The sequence below is a fragment of the Schistocerca piceifrons genome, chromosome 4 (assembly GCF_021461385.2).
Source record: "Schistocerca piceifrons isolate TAMUIC-IGC-003096 chromosome 4, iqSchPice1.1, whole genome shotgun sequence".
NCBI classification, from domain to species: Eukaryota; Metazoa; Arthropoda; class Insecta; order Orthoptera; family Acrididae; genus Schistocerca; species Schistocerca piceifrons.
Genome location: NC_060141.1, coordinates 1,195,862 through 1,218,330, shown reverse-complemented (window position 1 = coordinate 1,218,330; position 22,469 = coordinate 1,195,862). Strand labels below are relative to the sequence as shown.

The 22,469-nt window shown below is 50.5% G+C and overlaps 5 non-coding genes and 2 pseudogenes across 5 annotated transcripts; all 7 read right to left on the bottom strand.

The window, feature by feature from the left end:
- Positions 1-898: 898 nt before the first annotated feature.
- LOC124796592 lies at positions 899-1,017 on the bottom strand. The gene has a single exon (XR_007016800.1). It is a non-coding gene; the product is annotated as a 5S ribosomal RNA (ribosomal RNA).
- Positions 1,018-2,309: 1,292 nt separating this feature from the next.
- Positions 2,310-2,428, bottom strand: LOC124796591. Its single transcript, XR_007016799.1, has one exon. It is a non-coding gene; the product is annotated as a 5S ribosomal RNA (ribosomal RNA).
- A 3,925-nt stretch (positions 2,429-6,353) lies between these two features.
- Positions 6,354-6,474, bottom strand: LOC124796605 (annotated as a pseudogene).
- A 7,660-nt stretch (positions 6,475-14,134) lies between these two features.
- Positions 14,135-14,252, bottom strand: LOC124796697 (annotated as a pseudogene).
- A 1,215-nt stretch (positions 14,253-15,467) lies between these two features.
- LOC124796800 lies at positions 15,468-15,586 on the bottom strand. The gene has a single exon (XR_007016831.1). It is a non-coding gene; the product is annotated as a 5S ribosomal RNA (ribosomal RNA).
- Positions 15,587-16,801: 1,215 nt separating this feature from the next.
- On the bottom strand, positions 16,802-16,920 carry LOC124796684. The gene has a single exon (XR_007016820.1). It is a non-coding gene; the product is annotated as a 5S ribosomal RNA (ribosomal RNA).
- Positions 16,921-18,242: 1,322 nt separating this feature from the next.
- LOC124796474 lies at positions 18,243-18,361 on the bottom strand. Its single transcript, XR_007016773.1, has one exon. It is a non-coding gene; the product is annotated as a 5S ribosomal RNA (ribosomal RNA).
- Between the last annotated feature and the right edge of the window lie 4,108 nt (positions 18,362-22,469).

Genomic DNA, 22,469 nt, shown 5'->3' with positions numbered 1-22,469 from the left:
GTGTGGCAGTGTCCTGCTGGACCGACGGAGGCTTTCTCACCTGGCTGACACACGCCGCGCTTCCAGATATTTGCGTAATTTGCGCGGTGCATTGGCGCCTGTCCCCCCTTCCGTCCCGACTTGTCCCGACTGCCGCTCGCTGCCGCTCGCTGCCGCTCGGGTCGCGGTTCATATGACAGCACAAGCGCGAGAAACGTCTGCGGGAGGAGGCGAGACGACAAAAGAATAAATTTATGATTAGAAATCGAACTTGGAGCTGTACGCCGCTGCAGAACGATAGGCAGGCGCTACCGTATTTCGGAGCATACCGCCCGATTCGTACTGTTTTGTCGTTTTCAAAGACTTCCTGGCAAACTTGGTTGGCACATTCTCCTTCAAACTGAGTTAATTACTGCAGTTTCGTACCTTACGGCCGTTTAAAATGCTTGAGGAAGTCTCTTTGTCACAACAGAAAGGTGATATGGAAAAAGGCTGGCTGCCAGGAGTAGCGACTGAAAAGCGAAAAATGAAGACAGCCAGAGTTCCCAGGCGCTCACCCTTCCGAGTACTACTAACGTTGTTGCTTCACTTCGGTGATCGGACGAGAACGGAAGATTTTATTTCTTTTTTTTTTTTTTTGTTTATTTACATTGTGGAATTTAGCACTGCTACAAAACAGTAGGCCCTGACTTATTTCAGAACTCATCTGTCGATTCGTAGTGTGTTGTTATTTTCAAGGAGTTCTAGCACACATCCTTCGCGCATTCTTGCTCAAACTGAGTTCATTACTGTAATTTCGTATCTTGCGTTTGATACAGTAGTTCAAAATGCTTGTGGAAGCATCTTTGTCAACACCTGAAAGTTAGTATGAAAAGAGGGCTGGCAGGTGCAGCGACGTAAAAATGAAAAAATGAGATAGAGCCAACAGCACCCGGTGTTCCCAGGCGGTCACCCATCCAAGTACTAACCGGGCCCGATGTTGCTTAACTTCGGTGATCGGACGAGAACCGGTGTATTCCACATGGTATGGCCGTTGGCGTCCTTATACTGTAGCCGCACCCCAGAAGAAGCATTCGCCTCTTCTCGCAACACACGCAATCGCTGCTTTCCGTGGCACATTTGACGCAAAGCTCGTCTTTCCACCTCGAAGGTGGCGCGGAGTGCGCGCTCGCCTCGGCGTCTCAGAGGCGACTGCCGAACGTAGGTGAGACACGCACAACACAGCTGCTCGGTGCACCGCCTGTCATTCGTTTGGTGCGTGTGGCCTCCGACACTCGCTGGCGACGCGCCTTGTTCCTGTTATCCGGCGCGGGGCTTGCGCGCGCGGTCGGGCGGCGGGCGGACTGCGCGGGGTGTGGCAGTGTCCTGCTGGACCGACGGAGGCTTTCTCACCTGGCTGACACACGCCGCGCTTCCAGATATTTGCGTAATTTGCGCGGTGCATTGGCGCCTGTCCCCCCTTCCGTCCCGACTTGTCCCGACTTGTCCCGACTTGTCCCGACTTGTCCCGACTTGTCCCGACTTGTCCCGACTTGTCCCGACTTGTCCCGACTTGTCCCGACTTGTCCCGACTTTGCTCGACTGCCGCTCGGGTCGCGGTCCATATGACAGCACAAGCGCGAGAAACGTCTGCGGGAGGAGGCGAGACGACAAAAGAATAAATTTATGATTAGAAATCGAACTTGGAGCTGTACGCCGCTGCAGAACGATAGGCAGGCGCTACCGTATTTCGGAGCATACCGCCCGATTCGTACTGTTTTGTCGTTTTCAAAGACTTCCTGGCAAACTTGGTTGGCACATTCTCCTTCAAACTGAGTTAATTACTGCAGTTTCGTACCTTACGGCCGTTTAAAATGCTTGAGGAAGTCTCTTTGTCACAACAGAAAGGTGATATGGAAAAAGGCTGGCTGCCAGGAGTAGCGACTGAAAAGCGAAAAATGAAGACAGCCAGAGTTCCCAGGCGCTCACCCTTCCGAGTACTACTAACGTTGTTGCTTCACTTCGGTGATCGGACGAGAACGGAAGATTTTATTTCTTTTTTTTTTTTTTTGTTTATTTACATTGTGGAATTTAGCACTGCTACAAAACAGTAGGCCCTGACTTATTTCAGAACTCATCTGTCGATTCGTAGTGTGTTGTTATTTTCAAGGAGTTCTAGCACACATCCTTCGCGCATTCTTGCTCAAACTGAGTTCATTACTGTAATTTCGTATCTTGCGTTTGATACAGTAGTTCAAAATGCTTGTGGAAGCATCTTTGTCAACACCTGAAAGTTAGTATGAAAAGAGGGCTGGCAGGTGCAGCGACGTAAAAATGAAAAAATGAGATAGAGCCAACAGCACCCGGTGTTCCCAGGCGGTCACCCATCCAAGTACTAACCGGGCCCGATGTTGCTTAACTTCGGTGATCGGACGAGAACCGGTGTATTCCACATGGTATGGCCGTTGGCGTCCTTATACTGTAGCCGCACCCCAGAAGAAGCATTCGCCTCTTCTCGCAACACACGCAATCGCTGCTTTCCGTGGCACATTTGACGCAAAGCTCGTCTTTCCACCTCGAAGGTGGCGCGGAGTGCGCGCTCGCCTCGGCGTCTCAGAGGCGACTGCCGAACGTAGGTGAGACACGCACAACACAGCTGCTCGGTGCACCGCCTGTCATTCGTTTGGTGCGTGTGGCCTCCGACACTCGCTGGCGACGCGCCTTGTTCCTGTTATCCGGCGCGGGGCTTGCGCGCGCGGTCGGGCGGCGGGCGGACTGCGCGGGGTGTGGCAGTGTCCTGCTGGACCGACGGAGGCTTTCTCACCTGGCTGACACACGCCGCGCTTCCAGATATTTGCGTAATTTGCGCGGTGCATTGGCGCCTGTCCCCCCTTCCGTCCCGACTTGTCCCGACTTGTCCCGACTGCCGCTCGCTGCCGCTCGGGTCGCGGTCCATATGACAGCACAAGCGCGAGAAACGTCTGCGGGAGGAGGCGAGACGACAAAAGAATAAATTTATGATTAGAAATCGAACTTGGAGCTGTACGCCGCTGCAGAACGATAGGCAGGCGCTACCGTATTTCGGAGCATACCGCCCGATTCGTACTGTTTTGTCGTTTTCAAAGACTTCCTGGCAAACTTGGTTGGCACATTCTCCTTCAAACTGAGTTAATTACTGCAGTTTCGTACCTTACGGCCGTTTAAAATGCTTGAGGAAGTCTCTTTGTCACAACAGAAAGGTGATATGGAAAAAGGCTGGCTGCCAGGAGTAGCGAGTGAAAAGCGAAAAATGAAGACAGCCAGAGTTCCCAGGCGCTCACCCTTCCGAGTACTACTAACGTTGTTGCTTCACTTCGGTGATCGGACGAGAACGGAAGATTTTATTTCTTTTTTTTTTTTTGTTTATTTACATTGTGGAATTTAGCACTGCTACAAAACAGTAGGCCCTGACTTATTTCAGAACTCATCTGTCGATTCGTAGTGTGTTGTTATTTTCAAGGAGTTCTAGCACACATCCTTCGCGCATTCTTGCTCAAACTGAGTTCATTACTGTAATTTCGTATCTTGCGTTTGATACAGTAGTTCAAAATGCTTGTGGAAGCATCTTTGTCAACACCTGAAAGTTAGTATGAAAAGAGGGCTGGCAGGTGCAGCGACGTAAAAATGAAAAAATGAGATAGAGCCAACAGCACCTTTTTTTTTTTTTTTGTAACGTATATAAACTTTTATTTACAATTTTTAACAATTACATATCTTTACATGAAATTGTATATTTTCTCGTTTTCAGTTCTGATTGTTCTTTTAGTAGTCTCTTGGCTGAGTTACAACACTTTTATTCACTGAGTGTCCTTTATATAAGTTTTTCCCTTCAATGTTTATGGTTTTTTATACATAAAAAAGAAACTGCATTACTTTGATTTTTTTTTTATAAATTGAATTTAAATTAATTTTAAGTTTTTTTTTTTTTCCCCCGTATGGTATTTGAATACACCTATTTTGGCATGTTCGCTATGTGTTTGCCAAAGGCTAAAGGAGAATATGGGCCAGAACATCTATGTGCATAAATGATGAATGGGGAAGTTATTTAGTGTACTGTGTGAGAGTGGACGCAACAGTTCCACGGAAAATTTGGGGCAGAGAAAGTCTAAAGTTAGAATTTTTGTAAATCGCAAAGGGGTATGCAACGTTTTGGCGCATGATGCGCCGAACTTTATAAATGTATATAACTATATCTATACACACGGATACATCAAAGGAATAAACACAGACAACAACAAAAAAAAAAAAAAAAAAAAACATACAAAACAACAACAAAAAAAATGATTATAGAAGAGAGAGAGAGAGACAGAGAGAGAGAGAGAGAGAGAGAGAGGGGAAAAAAACGTACCTTGAATGGAGATGGCGAGAGAACACATTAATTACATGAAATACACTGTTTGACATTTCGCTGTTACCTTGGAACACGTCTTGTATCCTTTGCACTAAATTAAAAACTGATCATTTCCTTTTGCCTGCTTTATTTGGCTATTGGGCACTGGACACTGTATGGCTATGCTTGGCACACGTCACTCTCACTTTGGCACTGCTACACGTACCCACTTTCACTCTGCGCGCATTTTCACAACACTTTCGCAATGCACCACTCTTGCCGTCGGGGCTTTGGAGGGATTGGTGGGCGACGTCCTCAGCGACTGGGGTGTGGGTGTTGTGGGAGGGCGTCGGTCACGTCGTGTTGAAGGCGTCTCGGAAGGCGGCGTCCAGCGGGACCTGCAGGAAGTTCTGGAAGGTCTCTCGGTACTTGGAGCGTTGTTTGGCCCTCCTGTGTTCCTCCCACAGGTCCGTGAGGAACTGCGCCTTGTCGGTCTGCCGTTTCGTGACGATGGCGTGTGCCGTCATGGCGATGATCCACATTGTGGCCAGGCGTTTCGCTTTGGGGAAAGGCTTCGCGTCCGGGACAGTGACAGCTGAGACATGTATCGCCCTCTCGTCGGTTCTGTTGATGTGGGCGATCATTTTTCTCGCTGCCGCCCATATTTCCCCGCTCTCTCTGCAGCCAAAACGATGCTCGATGGTGTCGGTCTGGTTGCAGAGCTCGCAGTTTGGGGATTCCCGCATTTTTATGCGTGCCAGTTTTTCGTTTGTCGGCACTGTTTTGTGGATGATTTTATACCACGTGTCCCTGGCGTGCTCAGGAAGTGTCCGTTCCGAGACATTCTTCCAGACCTGTGGCCAGTCATGGTCTGGAAAACTCGTCTCTATTTTGGACTTTCTTGCCTTCCCCCTCAGAGCGCTGTAGATGTTCCTCGCCGTTCTTTGCTGTGGGTTGGCAACGACCGCGGTGATGTAACTCTTGTCGATTGCCATCTGTTTTATGTGCCGCAACTTGAATGGTATGTTCGTAGTGTCTACAGGAGCCTCTTCAGATTCAGGTTTATATTGGTTTATCAGGCTGGACGTTATACTGTTGTTGTTCTGGTTTGCCATTTTCATCGCACGGTGTAGAAGCAGTGCCGCGCATTTCGTCTTAACGTCAGTCAGACCAAGTCCGCCTTCGTCCCTTGACAGGAAACACGTCGCCTGGGAGACCTTGAAGATTTCCCGCCTCCACAGCAAGTAGTACGCCGCACTTCCTATCGCTCGCGCAATTTCCGTCGGAGCACATAGTATTTGCGCCATGTACCACGCTTTCGACAGGATTGTTTCGTTTACTAACTGCACTCTTTGGCTCAGCGTCAGGTTCCGGTTCGCGTGTATCCTCACGAGCCCTCTCGTTGTGTTCAAGACGCTGCGCCAGTTTTGTGCTGCCATTTTCAAAGGGCACTGCTGTAGTTCCACTCCGAGTGCCCGATGGTTGTTTGTCACTCGGTACCACTGTCTCGCTGGTCGCAGTCTGCCGTTGCCTATTGGTAGTAGCACTGTCTTCCTCGGATTCGTTTTGGCACCTGAAGCCTTTTCGAAGGATTCCATGATAGGCTGGATTATTCCTAGTTCTTCTTCGTTTTGGATGAATATGCCCATGTCGTCAGCATAGGCCGTGCATACGATGTTTGTTGCACCCATTTTGTATCCTCCGATTTCGGCTGTTAGTTTTCGTAGTAGTGGGTCGAGGGCTATTGTGAAAAGTGCCATCGATAATGGACATCCTTGCCTGACGGATCTTCCCAGTCTTATTGACTTGGAAGTCCATCCGTTTACTGTTACTTTTGAGGTGGCATTTGTAATGACGTTCTTGATTGTTCTTCCGAATTTTGGTCCGAATCCGAGGCGTGCGATAGTTTTCAGCAGGTACCGGTGACTGATCCTGTCGAAAGCCTTGTGGAAATCGACAGAGATTACGGCTGCGGGTCTCCTCGTTGTTGCTGCGTGGGCTATGATGTCCCTGTATGTGCAGACGGCGTCGAAGATGTTCCCGGTGTTCCCAGGCGGTCACCCATCCAAGTACTAACCGGGCCCGATGTTGCTTAACTTCGGTGATCGGACGAGAACCGGTGTATTCAACATGGTATGGCCGTTGGCGTCCTTATACTGTAGCCGCACCCCAGAAGAAGCATTCGCCTCTTCTCGCAACACACGCAATCGCTGCTTTCCGTGGCACATTTGACGCAAAGCTCGTCTTTCCACCTCGAAGGTGGCGCGGAGTGCGCGCTCGCCTCGGCGTCTCAGAGGCGACTGCCGAACGTAGGTGAGACACGCACAACACAGCTGCTCGGTGCACCGCCTGTCATTCGTTTGGTGCGTGTGGCCTCCGACACTCGCTGGCGACGCGCCTTGTTCCTGTTATCCGGCGCGGGGCTTGCGCGCGCGGTCGGGCGGCGGGCGGACTGCGCGGGGTGTGGCAGTGTCCTGCTGGACCGACGGAGGCTTTCTCACCTGGCTGACACACGCCGCGCTTCCAGATATTTGCGTAATTTGCGCGGTGCATTGGCGCCTGTCCCCCCTTCCGTCCCGACTTGTCCCGACTTGTCCCGACTTGTCCCGACTTGTCCCGACTTGTCCCGACTTGTCCCGACTTGTCCCGACTTGTCCCGACTTGTCCCGACTTGTCCCGACTTGTCCCGACTTGTCCCGACTTGTCCCGACTTGTCCCGACTTGTCCCGACTTTGCTCGACTGCCGCTCGGGTCGCGGTCCATATGACAGCACAAGCGCGAGAAACGTCTGCGGGAGGAGGCGAGACGACAAAAGAATAAATTTATGATTAGAAATCGAACTTGGAGCTGTACGCCGCTGCAGAACGATAGGCAGGCGCTACCGTATTTCGGAGCATACCGCCCGATTCGTACTGTTTTGTCGTTTTCAAAGACTTCCTGGCAAACTTGGTTGGCACATTCTCCTTCAAACTGAGTTAATTACTGCAGTTTCGTACCTTACGGCCGTTTAAAATGCTTGAGGAAGTCTCTTTGTCACAACAGAAAGGTGATATGGAAAAAGGCTGGCTGCCAGGAGTAGCGACTGAAAAGCGAAAAATGAAGACAGCCAGAGTTCCCAGGCGCTCACCCTTCCGAGTACTACTAACGTTGTTGCTTCACTTCGGTGATCGGACGAGAACGGAAGATTTTATTTCTTTTTTTTTTTTTGTTTATTTACATTGTGGAATTTAGCACTGCTACAAAACAGTAGGCCCTGACTTATTTCAGAACTCATCTGTCGATTCGTAGTGTGTTGTTATTTTCAAGGAGTTCTAGCACACATCCTTCGCGCATTCTTGCTCAAACTGAGTTCATTACTGTAATTTCGTATCTTGCGTTTGATACAGTAGTTCAAAATGCTTGTGGAAGCATCTTTGTCAACACCTGAAAGTTAGTATGAAAAGAGGGCTGGCAGGTGCAGCGACGTAAAAATGAAAAAATGAGATAGAGCCAACAGCACCTTTTTTTTTTTTTTTTTTTTTCACCTTTTTTTTTTTTTTTTTTTTTTTTTTTTTTTTATTTTTTACAAAAACGCCATCCCTCGGCGAGCTTCTCCAGCTAAAAAGGTGCCGTTGACTTCTGCAAGGGACGCGGGGGAAGGCCCCCCAATGTGCCTTCATCGGCGAGGTGTGCCGGCGTGGGTATGTGCTGTGTGCTTCCAGGACAAGGAACAGAAAAGAACGTGCATCCTCCAATACAAAAAAAGAAATGCAAGGGAAGCCGCCGCCCAGACTTCAGTACAAATAGGAGAAACAAAATTGGCCTCTGGACGCCGGTGCAGCTTGCCGGGACAGTGATCCACAGCAACGACAACCTGCCAAAGCAACAGGCAGGTGGCATCCGCCAAAAAACTGAATCCACCGGAAGAGAAATGAAAGTAAATTAAAGTCCGAAGAAAATATGTCCCCACTAACGGTCGACGGATGGTACATGGAGAAGAAAACAACCGTCGACGCACAGCAATAGGAAAAAGTCCCACATTCAGACACACACCGACCGTGATAAATGATCACCGCGACACGGCCCCCTCAGCCGCCGCGAGAAAAGAACAAATAACAAGAAAGAAATAAAGGAGGAACAGAAAGTAAAGCAAACAGAAAAGAACTTTTGACGGACAAAACACCGTTCACATAACTGTAGGTCATGTGTACGTTTTCGTTAATGTACGGCCGATTAGAAACACAACTTTACCATGCCATAAAATCATTATCCAAGAGAGGAAGTCCGTTGGTAAGCAAGGGTTCGTCATAACACGCCAAGAGGAATATTGGCAGTAGTATCAGACAGAAAAGGTAAAAATGTCAAGATCGGGTATGTAGTCGTATCAGGTAAGTGACAATTTAGTGAATGCATGGGCCAGGGCAACATGCAAAAAATTGGCGAAAGTCGAGGAATAAGCCGGTCGACCAAGGGTCAGACGATGTTCCGCCCACAGGTAAGACAGAAAGTCGACGGCAGTAGTCAATTTCAGGGTGAAAATACAAAAAACCGTGTGTCCCAAAATCCAAAGAGTTGCATTCCGTTTGGTGGCCGGATAAGCCGCACACTGAGGCACGATGGCGTCCAAAGCTGTCACCTGCCGCCTGTCCACTCTGTTGATTAGACGCACCATGTCACACGCAATATCCCAGACATCACGGAATTTCCGACAGTCGAATCGGTGTTCGATGGTGTCCTCCTCAGGACACGCATCACAGACTCCCGAAGAAATCAGATCGATTGAGTGCAGCTTAGCATTAGTCGGAAATGTGCGGTTGACCACTTTATACCATGTTCCGTGAACATGGGGCGGAATAACGGCGGCGGCAAGGTTCCGCCACACCATCCTCCAGTCGTGCTGAGGTAGCCGATACTCCCATTTATTCCTACTTGGCGATCCCTGAAGAGCGCGCACAACGTCACCGACATTGCACGCACGGACATCACCGAGCACCAGGTAACTGTTATACACATAATACCGGCGGACAAAGTTCAACGTGTACGGAATATGACTGACCGAGACCGGAGCAACCACCGATGGTGGGCGATAGGCATGGAATAAAGCAGCCGTCGGACTGCACGGCCCCTTGTCAAGCACCACGGTAGTCCGCTTCACGAAGAGTGCCGCACATTTGTTGCGAAAATCAACGAAACCCAGCCCCCCCTCCGTCAGACTCAAGGTGCAGGTGGCCAGGGAGACTTTAAAGATGTCACCCTTCCACAGCAACCAATAGACCGCCTGTTGAATGGCCCGTTCCAGTTGTTTCGGCACAGGTAGGACTTGTGCTAGATACCACGCTTTGGCCAAAATCTGCGTGTCGATAAGGGCCACTCGTTGACGGAGCGCCAAGTTCCTAGAGGCATACAGTTTCGCAACGGCCCTGACCTTATACAGCGTGGACCGCCAATTAAGAGCTTCCATACGCTGCGTATTGTCGGTCAGAATGACACCAAGGACAGTCTGCCGTTGCTTGACACAAAACCAGTCGCCGCGAACAGTACGCAGGCGAGGTGTAAGGGGGAGTAAAACAGTTTTCCGAGGATTAACGATAGCCCCCGTTGCCCTCTCAAATCGCTGCAGAACACCATGTAACCTGTCAATGTCCTCTGGCTGATCGAGGAACACGCCGAGGTCGTCGGCATACGCTCTACAGATCAGCTGATCGTCACCTATGCGTATGCCCCGGCATTCCTGGGCGATACAGCGGAGGAGCGGATCCAACGCCAAAGCGAAGAGTGACATAGACAAGGGGCAGCCCTGGCGAACTGATCGGCTAATAGGTATAACACGACTGGGAGTTCCGTTTATTACAACCCGTGACGTGGCATTCCTTAAAATATTGTGCACCATCGTCGTCAGTTTAGAACCAAATCCGAAACCGACCAAGACCCGCCGCAGATAGGTGTGACTAATCCGATCGAAAGCGTTTTTGAAGTCGACCAGCATTATCGCAGCCGTCCGGAGCCTGTGACTTTTAACATATCCGATACAATCCCGGTACGCCAGAACAGCATCGAATATGTTACGGTCCCTGACAGCGCAAGTCTGATGTTCACTCACCACCTTTGGCATAACGTTCGTCAACCTGTGCGTGATACACCGCGCTATAATTTTATAGTCGGCGTTCAGCAAGGTTATAGGACGGACATTGTCGAGATTTGGTGTTGCGGCCGATTTCGGAACGAGAGCAATGCGCCCTTCTGAAAATTCCGCAGGAATAGCAACGCCGTTATGGATCTCATTCATAATGGCAATTAAAACATCACTGAAAAGACTGAAAAATTTCAAGTAAAATTCGGCAGGAATTCCGTCCAGTCCAGGGGACCGGCCCCTAGGACTCCGTTTCACAGCTGTAGTTAGGTCATCAAGGGTAAAAGGTTCATTTAAAATGGCTCTATCTTGTCGTGTTAACACACGTGGGACCCTCTGCAAAAAATCGCGCAGCGCCCCGGCGTTGACGTCCACCTCTCGGAAAAGCGTCGCAAAATGCTCGTGAACTTCCCGCTCAATGGCCGCACCATCGGAAGTGGACGTGCCATCTCGCTGGATCCATTTACGGATTGCCAACCGCTCGCGCCGCCGGCGCTCCCTGCTCAGGTGGTAGAGAGAGAGCGGTTCCCCTTCCACGTCACCCACCGGTTGGCTCCGCGCGATAGCCCCAACACCCTTCCGACGAAGATCATCGAGGAGCTTGGCTTTGAACTGATTAAAAACCGGAAGCAACTCAGGTGACGTTGCGACGCGCTGAGCGATATCCTTTAAACAGTCCTGGTAAAAACGTGCCGTCGACCGACGCCAATGCGCCGCATCGCGGCTAAAATCGATTAAAAAACGCCGAATAGCCGGCTTGGCGACCGCCACCCACCACCCGATAGTACTGCCGTCATCGCCTTTACCACGCAAGAGCTTGCGCCACAACGCAGTAAATTGAGACGTGAGACTGGCATCGTCCAAAAGGCTACAGTTAAATTTCCAAATATTGCTGCGCCGAGTAGGGCGCGCACGCGGCAGGAGAAGCTGACACATGTAACCGCAATGGTCAGAAAAAATAACCGGCAACACGTCCGCCTTCCGGACGTGAGCGGCGAGCGGCGAAGACACATAGATCCTGTCTAATCGACTGTGACCGGTGGCGTAAAAGTGGGTGAAATGCGTCTCGTCCGGATGCAGCACACGCCACGTGTCGCGGAGCCGAAAGCTGTCAACCAACGTACGCAATTCCTGGCACCAGTTAGGACGCGGCTCCTGATCACGACCATCAATCACAGCATTAAAATCACCACCGATCACTAAGTCAGTATGATTACGATGGAGAAGTGGACAGAGATCCTGACCATAAAATTTATTCCGCGCTGGCTTGTCACCGGCATGAGCGTATACATTAACAAAGGCGAAACCATTGACGGTACATGCTATAGCGCGGCCATTTGGCAATATTTCAATATTGCTAACATCAAATTCAGGACGAATTAAGATAGCAGTACCAGTCTGTTCGTCGGACATGATATTATCAACGACAGTAAAATCAGAAGAGTCAAGTAAAAACAACAGAGCCTGACGCGTAACTTCCTGTAAAAATGCGACATGACAGCGGGAGTCATGTAAAAAAGTGTGCAAAGCCGACAACTTGTGCGGATTACTCAACTTGTTAACATTGAGAGTTAAAACATTCCACGAACAACGCTCAGGCTCCATACACAATTAAAATATACAAGCACAAAAAAAACTCCTCAGTTAAAAACAGACAGCAGACATGGACGGAATTTCAGCCACCAAAAGGAGTAAAATGACCTCCAAAACGACGGGAGGAATTCCCGGCAACTGGAGGAGGGAACAACAGAGAATAACATTGAGAAATAAGATATGCCACGAACAATGCTCAGGCCCCAGACACAAGTAAAATACACATGCACAAAAGGCTCCTTATGGTAAAAACAGACAGCAAACATGGACGGAATTCCGGCCACCAAGGAAGGGTAAAAGGTTCTCTAAAAGACGGGAGTAGTTCCCGTCAACTGGATTAGGGGACAACAAAGAATCCACTAAGTCGCACCGCCTTCCACATCCGCCGCCCACTCAGTGGGGTACACGGGAGTGGGGGCGGGCGCGGTCCCAGAATCTGTGCCACCGGAAGCTACCGACAAAGGAGCAGCAACGGGCATCTCCACGTCGGGAGAAGAAGCCGGCACTCGCTCGGGGGCAGAAGGACAGACACGACGCTGGTGGGTGTCTTCAGCCTTCCGTTTTGTCGGCAATTGCGGCGGCGCTACAGCCAAAGCCGTATCGGCCGGCATTGCCGAATCGTCACCAGTAGGCGGCTGACTTAAAACGGTTCGTAAATGTCGAACAGCGACATCACGCTTCTGATCGGCCACGGTGAGGTCGTCAGGCGGCGGATGGCGAGAAGCGGCACGCTGTTGGGGTTGCGATTGCTGTGTCGGACGCCCGGAGCCGGAAGCCGGAGACGGCCGCCGCTCACGGTCTAGGTCCCGACGCGCGGCACGCTGTTGTGAGTCTTGCCGACCAACTCGCGACTGCCGGGAACCGGCGGGCGAACGGTCAACTGGAGACGGACTGCGGTCGGGTCGGGTAAACCCCCTGTCAGAGGAAGGCGACCGACCGACACTACGAGCACGTTGCCTGCTAGAACTGCGAGACGGAAATTCATCACGCCGCGGTTTCGGAGCCGCAAAAAATTCCTGCGACTCCACGGCAGCAGAGCTAACAGTAGCACTGGCAGCCACGTCAACCGAGGCAGTCAACGTATCAGAAAATTCCGGTACCGTAACAGGCTGGGAAACAGGTTCCGACACGACAGCAGTCGCCGACGCGGGCGTGCGGTCGGACACAGACGCAAGTGAAACAAGTGGTAAAGACAAATTTTCGTCAGCCTGCACGGTAGCCGTAGCAGGCGCGGAAACAGCAGACACAGAAGCAAGGTCACAATCGGGAGTGGACACATCCATGGCAACCGCGGCGTCAGCTAGGTTAGCATCGGCCACGCGGCGCGCGGGTGCGGGGGGGGCTGTACCTAAGACCGTAGCAGCGACAGAGGCAAAGCTGGCCCCGCGCAAACCGTCGTCAATCGGTAATTGAGCAGGCCGTTTACGTTTAGGACAATCTTGCCGGTAATGACCAACGCCACTACAAAATGAACAAGTTTGAGGCTGTCCACTATAAGTCACAAACGCACGGTGGCCGTTGACCAAAATAAATGACGGAATGTGCTGTCTGACAACCATTTTCACACTCCGCACACCGTTTTCGACTTGAAACAAATAGGCGGAGGACCACTTTTCCTTAATCACTGACAAAACGGTACCGTACGGCCGCAAATAACGTGAAATGGTATCATTACGTATTTCAAAAGGCAAGTTAAAGACGCGAATTTGCCTAACGCCGAAGCCAGCGTGCGACACAGTCACATTACTAATTTTACCGTCAAGATGTCGAAATTTACGCACACCGTCATTGACAGACACAACAGTATCACACATGTCAGGAGATCGCAATTTTAAAAACACTGAATTAAGGAACGTATCAAATTGTATGCCAAGAACGTCATCATGCCGTAACATCAAGTCCTCTAGTATCCAACGGTGAATCTCAAAGGCCGAAGGTTTATCAACTGAACGATCAAATTCACATTGGACGTTATTCTGCCTTTCCTCACTATCATCGTAAATCATTTCCATTACTTACAGTCAGGTAGAAATACAGCCACAAGGCAGAAGAAGCAGACGACACGCGAGGCGCCGCCGGCCCAGTCGCACGAGGTAAACACTGCTCGCTCGGCACCGAGGTGTTGCCAGGCGGGCAGCCAGCCAAGTACTAACCGGGCCCGATGTTGCTTAACTTCGGTGATCGGACGAGAACCGGTGTATTCAACATGGTATGGCCGTTGGCGTCCTTATACTGTAGCCGCACCCCAGAAGAAGCATTCGCCTCTTCTCGCAACACACGCAATCGCTGCTTTCCGTGGCACATTTGACGCAAAGCTCGTCTTTCCACCTCGAAGGTGGCGCGGAGTGCGCGCTCGCCTCGGCGTCTCAGAGGCGACTGCCAAACGTAGGTGAGACACGCACAACACAGCTGCTCGGTGCACCGCCTGTCATTCGTTTGGTGCGTGTGGCCTCCGACACTCGCTGGCGACGCGCCTTGTTCCTGTTATCCGGCGCGGGGCTTGCGCGCGCGGTCGGGCGGCGGGCGGACTGCGCGGGGTGTGGCAGTGTCCTGCTGGACCGACGGAGGCTTTCTCACCTGGCTGACACACGCCGCGCTTCCAGATATTTGCGTAATTTGCGCGGTGCATTGGCGCCTGTCCCCCCTTCCGTCCCGACTTGTCCCGACTGCCGCTCGCTGCCGCTCGCTGCCGCTCGGGTCGCGGTCCATATGACAGCACAAGCGCGAGAAACGTCTGCGGGAGGAGGCGAGACGACAAAAGAATAAATTTATGATTAGAAATCGAACTTGGAGCTGTACGCCGCTGCAGAACGATAGGCAGGCGCTACCGTATTTCGGAGCATACCGCCCGATTCGTACTGTTTTGTCGTTTTCAAAGACTTCCTGCCAAACTTGGTTGGCACATTCTCCTTCAAACTGAGTTAATTACTGCAGTTTCGTACCTTACGGCCGTTTAAAATGCTTGAGGAAGTCTCTTTGTCACAACAGAAAGGTGATATGGAAAAAGGCTGGCTGCCAGGAGTAGCGACTGAAAAGCGAAAAATGAAGACAGCCAGAGTTCCCAGGCGCTCACCCTTCCGAGTACTACTAACGTTGTTGCTTCACTTCGGTGATCGGACGAGAACGGAAGATTTTATTTCTTTTTTTTTTTTTTTTTTGTTTATTTACATTGTGGAATTTAGCACTGCTACAAAACAGTAGGCCCTGACTTATTTCAGAACTCATCTGTCGATTCGTAGTGTGTTGTTATTTTCAAGGAGTTCTAGCACACATCCTTCGCGCATTCTTGCTCAAACTGAGTTCATTACTGTAATTTCGTATCTTGCGTTTGATACAGTAGTTCAAAATGCTTGTGGAAGCATCTTTGTCAACACCTGAAAGTTAGTATGAAAAGAGGGCTGGCAGGTGCAGCGACGTAAAAATGAAAAAATGAGATAGAGCCAACAGCACCCGGTGTTCCCAGGCGGTCACCCATCCAAGTACTAACCGGGCCCGATGTTGCTTAACTTCGGTGATCGGACGAGAACCGGTGTATTCAACATGGTATGGCCGTTGGCGTCCTTATACTGTAGCCGCACCCCAGAAGAAGCATTCGCCTCTTCTCGCAACACACGCAATCGCTGCTTTCCGTGGCACATTTGACGCAAAGCTCGTCTTTCCACCTCGAAGGTGGCGCGGAGTGCGCGCTCGCCTCGGCGTCTCAGAGGCGACTGCCGAACGTAGGTGAGACACGCACAACACAGCTGCTCGGTGCACCGCCTGTCATTCGTTTGGTGCGTGTGGCCTCCGACACTCGCTGGCGACGCGCCTTGTTCCTGTTATCCGGCGCGGGGCTTGCGCGCGCGGTCGGGCGGCGGGCGGACTGCGCGGGGTGTGGCAGTGTCCTGCTGGACCGACGGAGGCTTTCTCACCTGGCTGACACACGCCGCGCTTCCAGATATTTGCGTAATTTGCGCGGTGCATTGGCGCCTGTCCCCCCTTCCGTCCCGACTTGTCCCGACTTGTCCCGACTGCCGCTCGCTGCCGCTCGGGTCGCGGTCCATATGACAGCACAAGCGCGAGAAACGTCTGCGGGAGGAGGCGAGACGACAAAAGAATAAATTTATGATTAGAAATCGAACTTGGAGCTGTACGCCGCTGCAGAACGATAGGCAGGCGCTACCGTATTTCGGAGCATACCGCCCGATTCGTACTGTTTTGTCGTTTTCAAAGACTTCCTGGCAAACTTGGTTGGCACATTCTCCTTCAAACTGAGTTAATTACTGCAGTTTCGTACCTTACGGCCGTTTAAAATGCTTGAGGAAGTCTCTTTGTCACAACAGAAAGGTGATATGGAAAAAGGCTGGCTGCCAGGAGTAGCGACTGAAAAGCGAAAAATGAAGACAGCCAGAGTTCCCAGGCGCTCACCCTTCCGAGTACTACTAACGTTGTTGCTTCACTTCGGTGATCGGACGAGAACGGAAGATTTTATTTCTTTTTTTTTTTTTTTTTTGTTTATTTACATTGTGGAATTTAGCACTGCTACAAAACAGTAGGCCCTGACTTATTTCAGAACTCATCTGTCGATTCGTAGTGTGTTGTTATTTTCAAGGAGTTCTAGCACACATCCTTCGCGCATTCTTGCTCAAACTGAGTTCATTACTGTAATTTCGTATCTTGCGTTTGATACAGTAGTTCAAAATGCTTGTGGAAGCATCTTTGTCAACACCTGAAAGTTAGTATGAAAAGAGGGCTGGCAGGTGCAGCGACGTAAAAATGAAAAAATGAGATAGAGCCAACAGCACCCGGTGTTCCCAGGCGGTCACCCATCCAAGTACTAACCGGGCCCGATGTTGCTTAACTTCGGTGATCGGACGAGAACCGGTGTATTCAACATGGTATGGCCGTTGGCGTCCTTATACTGTAGCCGCACCCCAGAAGAAGCATTCGCCTCTTCTCGAAACACACGCAATCGCTGCTTTCCGTGGCACATTTGACGCAAAGCTCGTCTTTCCACCTCGAAGGTGGCGCGGAGTGCGCGCTCGCCTCGGCGTCTCAGAGGCGACTGCCGAACGTAGGTGAGACACGCACAACACAGCTGCTCGGTGCACCGCCTGTCATTCGTTTGGTGCGTGTGGCCTCCGACACTCGCTGGCGACGCGCCTTGTTCCTGTTATCCGGCGCGGGGCTTGCGCGCGCGGTCGGGCGGCGGGCGGACTGCGCGGGGTGTGGCAGTGTCCTGCTGGACCGACGGAGGCTTTCTCACCTGGCTGACACACGCCGCGCTTCCAGATATTTGCGTAATTTGCGCGGTGCATTGGCGCCTGTCCCCCCTTCCGTCCCGACTTGTCCCGACTTGTCCCGACTTGTCCCGACTTGTCCCGACTTGTCCCGACTTGTCCCGACTTGTCCCGACTTGTCCCGACTTGTCCCGACTTGTCCCGACTTGTCCCGACTTGTCCCGACTTGTCCCGACTTTGCTCGACTGCCGCTCGGGTCGCGGTCCATATGACAGCACAAGCGCGAGAAACGTCTGCGGGAGGAGTCGAGACGACAAAAGAATAAATTTATGATTAGAAATCGAACTTGGAGCTGTACGCCGCTGCAGAACGATAGGCAGGCGCTACCGTATTTCGGAGCATACCGCCCGATTCGTACTGTTTTGTCGTTTTCAAAGACTTCCTGGCAAACTTGGTTGGCACATTCTCCTTCAAACTGAGTTAATTACTGCAGTTTCGTACCTTACGGCCGTTTAAAATGCTTGAGGAAGTCTCTTTGTCACAACAGAAAGGTGATATGGAAAAAGGCTGGCTGCCAGGAGTAGCGACTGAAAAGCGAAAAATGAAGACAGCCAGAGTTCCCAGGCGCTCACCCTTCCGAGTACTACTAACGTTGTTGCTTCACTTCGGTGATCGGACGAGAACGGAAGATTTTATTTCTTTTTTTTTTTTTTTGTTTATTTACATTGTGGAATTTAGCACTGCTACAAAACAGTAGGCCCTGACTTATTTCAGAACTCATCTGTCGATTCGTAGTGTGTTGTTATTTTCAAGGAGTTCTAGCACACATCCTTCGCGCATTCTTGCTCAAACTGAGTTCATTACTGTAATTTCGTATCTTGCGTTTGATACAGTAGTTCAAAATGCTTGTGGAAGCATCTTTGTCAACACCTGAAAGTTAGTATGAAAAGAGGGCTGGCAGGTGCAGCGACGTAAAAATGAAAAAATGAGATAGAGCCAACAGCACCCGGTGTTCCCAGGCGGTCACCCATCCAAGTACTAACCGGGCCCGATGTTGCTTAACTTCGGTGATCGGACGAGAACCGGTGTATTCAACATGGTATGGCCGTTGGCGTCCTTATACTGTAGCCGCACCCCAGAAGAAGCATTCGCCTCTTCTCGCAACACACGCAATCGCTGCTTTCCGTGGCACATTTGACGCAAAGCTCGTCTTTCCACCTCGAAGGTGGCGCGGAGTGCGCGCTCGCCTCGGCGTCTCAGAGGCGACTGCCGAACGTAGGTGAGACACGCACAACACAGCTGCTCGGTGCACCGCCTGTCATTCGTTTGGTGCGTGTGGCCTCCGACACTCGCTGGCGACGCGCCTTGTTCCTGTTATCCGGCGCGGGGCTTGCGCGCGCGGTCGGGCGGCGGGCGGACTGCGCGGGGTGTGGCAGTGTCCTGCTGGACCGACGGAGGCTTTCTCACCTGGCTGACACACGCCGCGCTTCCAGATATTTGCGTAATTTGCGCGGTGCATTGGCGCCTGTCCCCCCTTCCGTCCCGACTTGTCCCGACTGCCGCTCGCTGCCGCTCGGGTCGCGGTCCATATGACAGCACAAGCGCGAGAAACGTCTGCGGGAGGAGGCGAGACGACAAAAGAATAAATTTATGATTAGAAATCGAACTTGGAGCTGTACGCCGCTGCAGAACGATAGGCAGGCGCTACCGTATTTCGGAGCATACCGCCCGATTCGTACTGTTTTGTCGTTTTCAAAGACTTCCTGGCAAACTTGGTTGGCACATTCTCCTTCAAACTGAGTTAATTACTGCAGTTTCGTACCTTACGGCCGTTTAAAATGCTTGAGGAAGTCTCTTTGTCACAACAGAAAGGTGATATGGAAAAAGGCTGGCTGCCAGGAGTAGCGACTGAAAAGCGAAAAATGAAGACAGCCAGAGTTCCCAGGCGCTCACCCTTCCGAGTACTACTAACGTTGTTGCTTCACTTCGGTGATCGGACGAGAACGGAAGATTTTATTTCTTTTTTTTTTTTTTTTTGTTTATTTACATTGTGGAATTTAGCACTGCTACAAAACAGTAGGCCCTGACTTATTTCAGAACTCATCTGTCGATTCGTAGTGTGTTGTTATTTTCAAGGAGTTCTAGCACACATCCTTCGCGCATTCTTGCTCAAACTGAGTTCATTACTGTAATTTCGTATCTTGCGTTTGATACAGTAGTTCAAAATGCTTGTGGAAGCATCTTTGTCAACACCTGAAAGTTAGTATGAAAAGAGGGCTGGCAGGTGCAGCGACGTAAAAATGAAAAATGAGAGAGCCAACAGCACTTTTTTTTTTTTTTTTTTTTTTTTTATGAGCTATAAAGGTGCTGTTGACTCCATGTCCCACGACGAACGGACGAAAAAATCAGTATCCCCCGTTGGTGTCCTTAAAACGGTCGACGTCCGTCGGGAAAAAGCGGCAAGAGCAAAAAAAATCCGTAATCCAGCAATCTTCTGCATGGAGACAATGACTCCGCCAGGGAAACAAAATTCAGTAGAAAAAAAACCACTTCCTTAGTGTCACTATTACCGCTAAAGTTCCACACCAGTAAAACTGAGGGGTAAAGTCCATCAGGTGGACAAGGGAAACGAAAAGGAAAAAAAAATAAAAGTCACTGCGCGGTAATACTAGTTATAAATTGAAAATATCAGTGCCGCCACATGGGAGACCTACAGGAGAAAACCAGTGCTCGTAAATAAAAGTGCCGATGTCCACAGCATAAAAAATCAGAATCAAGAAAAAGGTAAACTGTACCGGAAATAAAAAAATACACAAATAAGGAAAAAAAAGAGTTCCTCTGAGTACACGTATTTCCATAAATGTTCGTTCCTTGAAAAACACAGCTTGAGCGGTCAAAATAGAATAGTATACCAAACCGTCATAAACATGTTAAGCATCCACTGACATCCGGGAAAAGGCATGAGCAAGTGCAACCTTCAAAAAATTTGCAAAAGTAGCACGATAGCCAGGCAAAGCTTCTGTTTGTTCATGCTGAGTCCATAAATAGGTAAGAAAGTCCAATTCAGTAGTCAATTTCAGGTGAAACATCGCAAAAACGGTATGACCCAGGAGCCACACCGTAGCATTCTTCTTTGTATTCGGGTAGGCGACGCATTGAGGAATTAAAGCGTCGGTCGGCAAGACTGAACGCGTATCCACTCGATCGATTAGGCGAATCATATCTCTGGCGGCATCCCAAACACTGCAAAAATGTCCACACACAAAACCGTGTTCAAGTGTATCTTCCGCTTCACACAAGTCGCAAGCTCCAGACGAGATGAGGTTGATGGAATGGAGCTTCGAATTCGTTGGGAAGGTACGATGCACAACCTTGTACCACACGGCGTGTACAGAGGGAGGAAGAACATGGCTGGCAAGATTTTTCCATACCGCGACCCAATTATACCACAGTAGCCGATACTCCCACTTACAACGCACAGGTGATCCACGGAAAGCAGAAACGACGTCGCAGACTCGAAGACTGGGAACGTCACATAGCGCGAGGTAGCTGTTGTCCATATAGTAGCGACGCACATAATTAAGAAAAAAGGGAATGTGCGAGACATTCACCGGCGCCTCCACTGATTGAGGACGATACATACTGAAGACCGCCGCAGTGGTACCGTTCGGGGCCCTCTCCATAACAACGGTGGTCCGCTTCCGAAGGAGAGCAGAGCACTTCGCGCGAAGATCTACTAAACCCAAACCACCATCTGTCGGGCTTAGAGTACAGGTGTCATACGAGACTTTAAAAATGTCACCTCGCCATAAAAACCAATACACCGCCTGCTTGAGGGCACGTTCCAACTGCCGAGGCAGTGGAAGGACCTGTGCGAGGTACCACACCCTGGCCAGAATGTTAGTATTGATCAGGGCCACCTTGTCACGAAGCGCCAACGTGCGAGCCGCATAGATCTTGGCAACGGCGCGCACCTTATGGAGCGTAGACCGCCAATTGAGCGCTTCCATCCGTTGTGGATGAGAAGAAAAAAGAACGCCCAGGACTTTGTGCTGTTCGCGGACACAAAACCAGCTCCGCTGTATGGACCGTGCGCGGGGTGTAAGAGGCAAACAAACAGTCTTAGTGGGGTTGACAATGGCACCTGTAGCTTTTTCAAAGCGTTGCAGTGCACCATATAGAGTGTCAACGTCATCAGAATGGCCAAGAAAAACGCCAAGATCGTCGGCGTACGCCTTGCAAATGAGGCGGTGCGTCCCTATCTGAATGCCACGGCAGTCGCGGCCGATAATTCGCAGCAACGGATCTAAAGCTACAGAAAAAAGGGCCATGGAAAGGGGACACCCCTGCCGCACCGAGCGCCCAACACGGAAAGCTGGCGTTAAGTGGCCATTGACACTAACACGTGACGTCGCATTTTGTAAAAGATGCTTTACCACAGTCGTAAACTTAAAACCGAAGCCCATCCGCACAAGAACCTGGCGGAGGTACACATGGCTAATGCGGTCGAAAGCATTTTTGAAATCAATTAAGAAAATGGCAGCTGTCGGCAGTCTCGCACTTTTAACAAAACCGATACAGTCGCGATAGGCGAGGACGGCATCAAAGATGTTTCGACCCTGCACAGCACATGATTGACTATCACTGAGGACCGACGGTAAAACAACTTTAAGGCGTTGAGCCACGCAGCGCGTCACAATCTTAAAGTCGGCGTTCAGTAAAGTGATCGGCCGAACAGCGTCAATGCAGGGCGTCGCAGTCGATTTGGGAACCAATGTCACCACCCCCTCCTCAAACGCAGCAGGGATAACAGCACCATCCCGAATTTCATTTAAAAGAGCCACAAAAACATCACAAAAAAGATCATAAAATTTCAGATAAAATTCAGCAGGAATGCCGTCGGGACCAGGCGATTTACTTTTAGGGCTTCGTCGGATAGCATCGTACAGGTCGTCAGGTACATAAGCAGCATTTAAATGCATCCTATCCGTACGAGTTAAAACATGAGGTATAACTTGTAAAAAATCCCGCAACGCATTACAGTCAACATCCAGCGCACGGAAAAGGGAACTAAAATGAGTAAAAACATCCCGCTCAATGTCGGACTGGACAGTAGTCCGTCTACCGTCGCACTGTTTCCAGGTACCGATGTGCAGACGGGCGCGCCGCCTTCGTTCCCTATGCAGATGATAAAGCGACAAAGGTTCGCCATCCACCACCC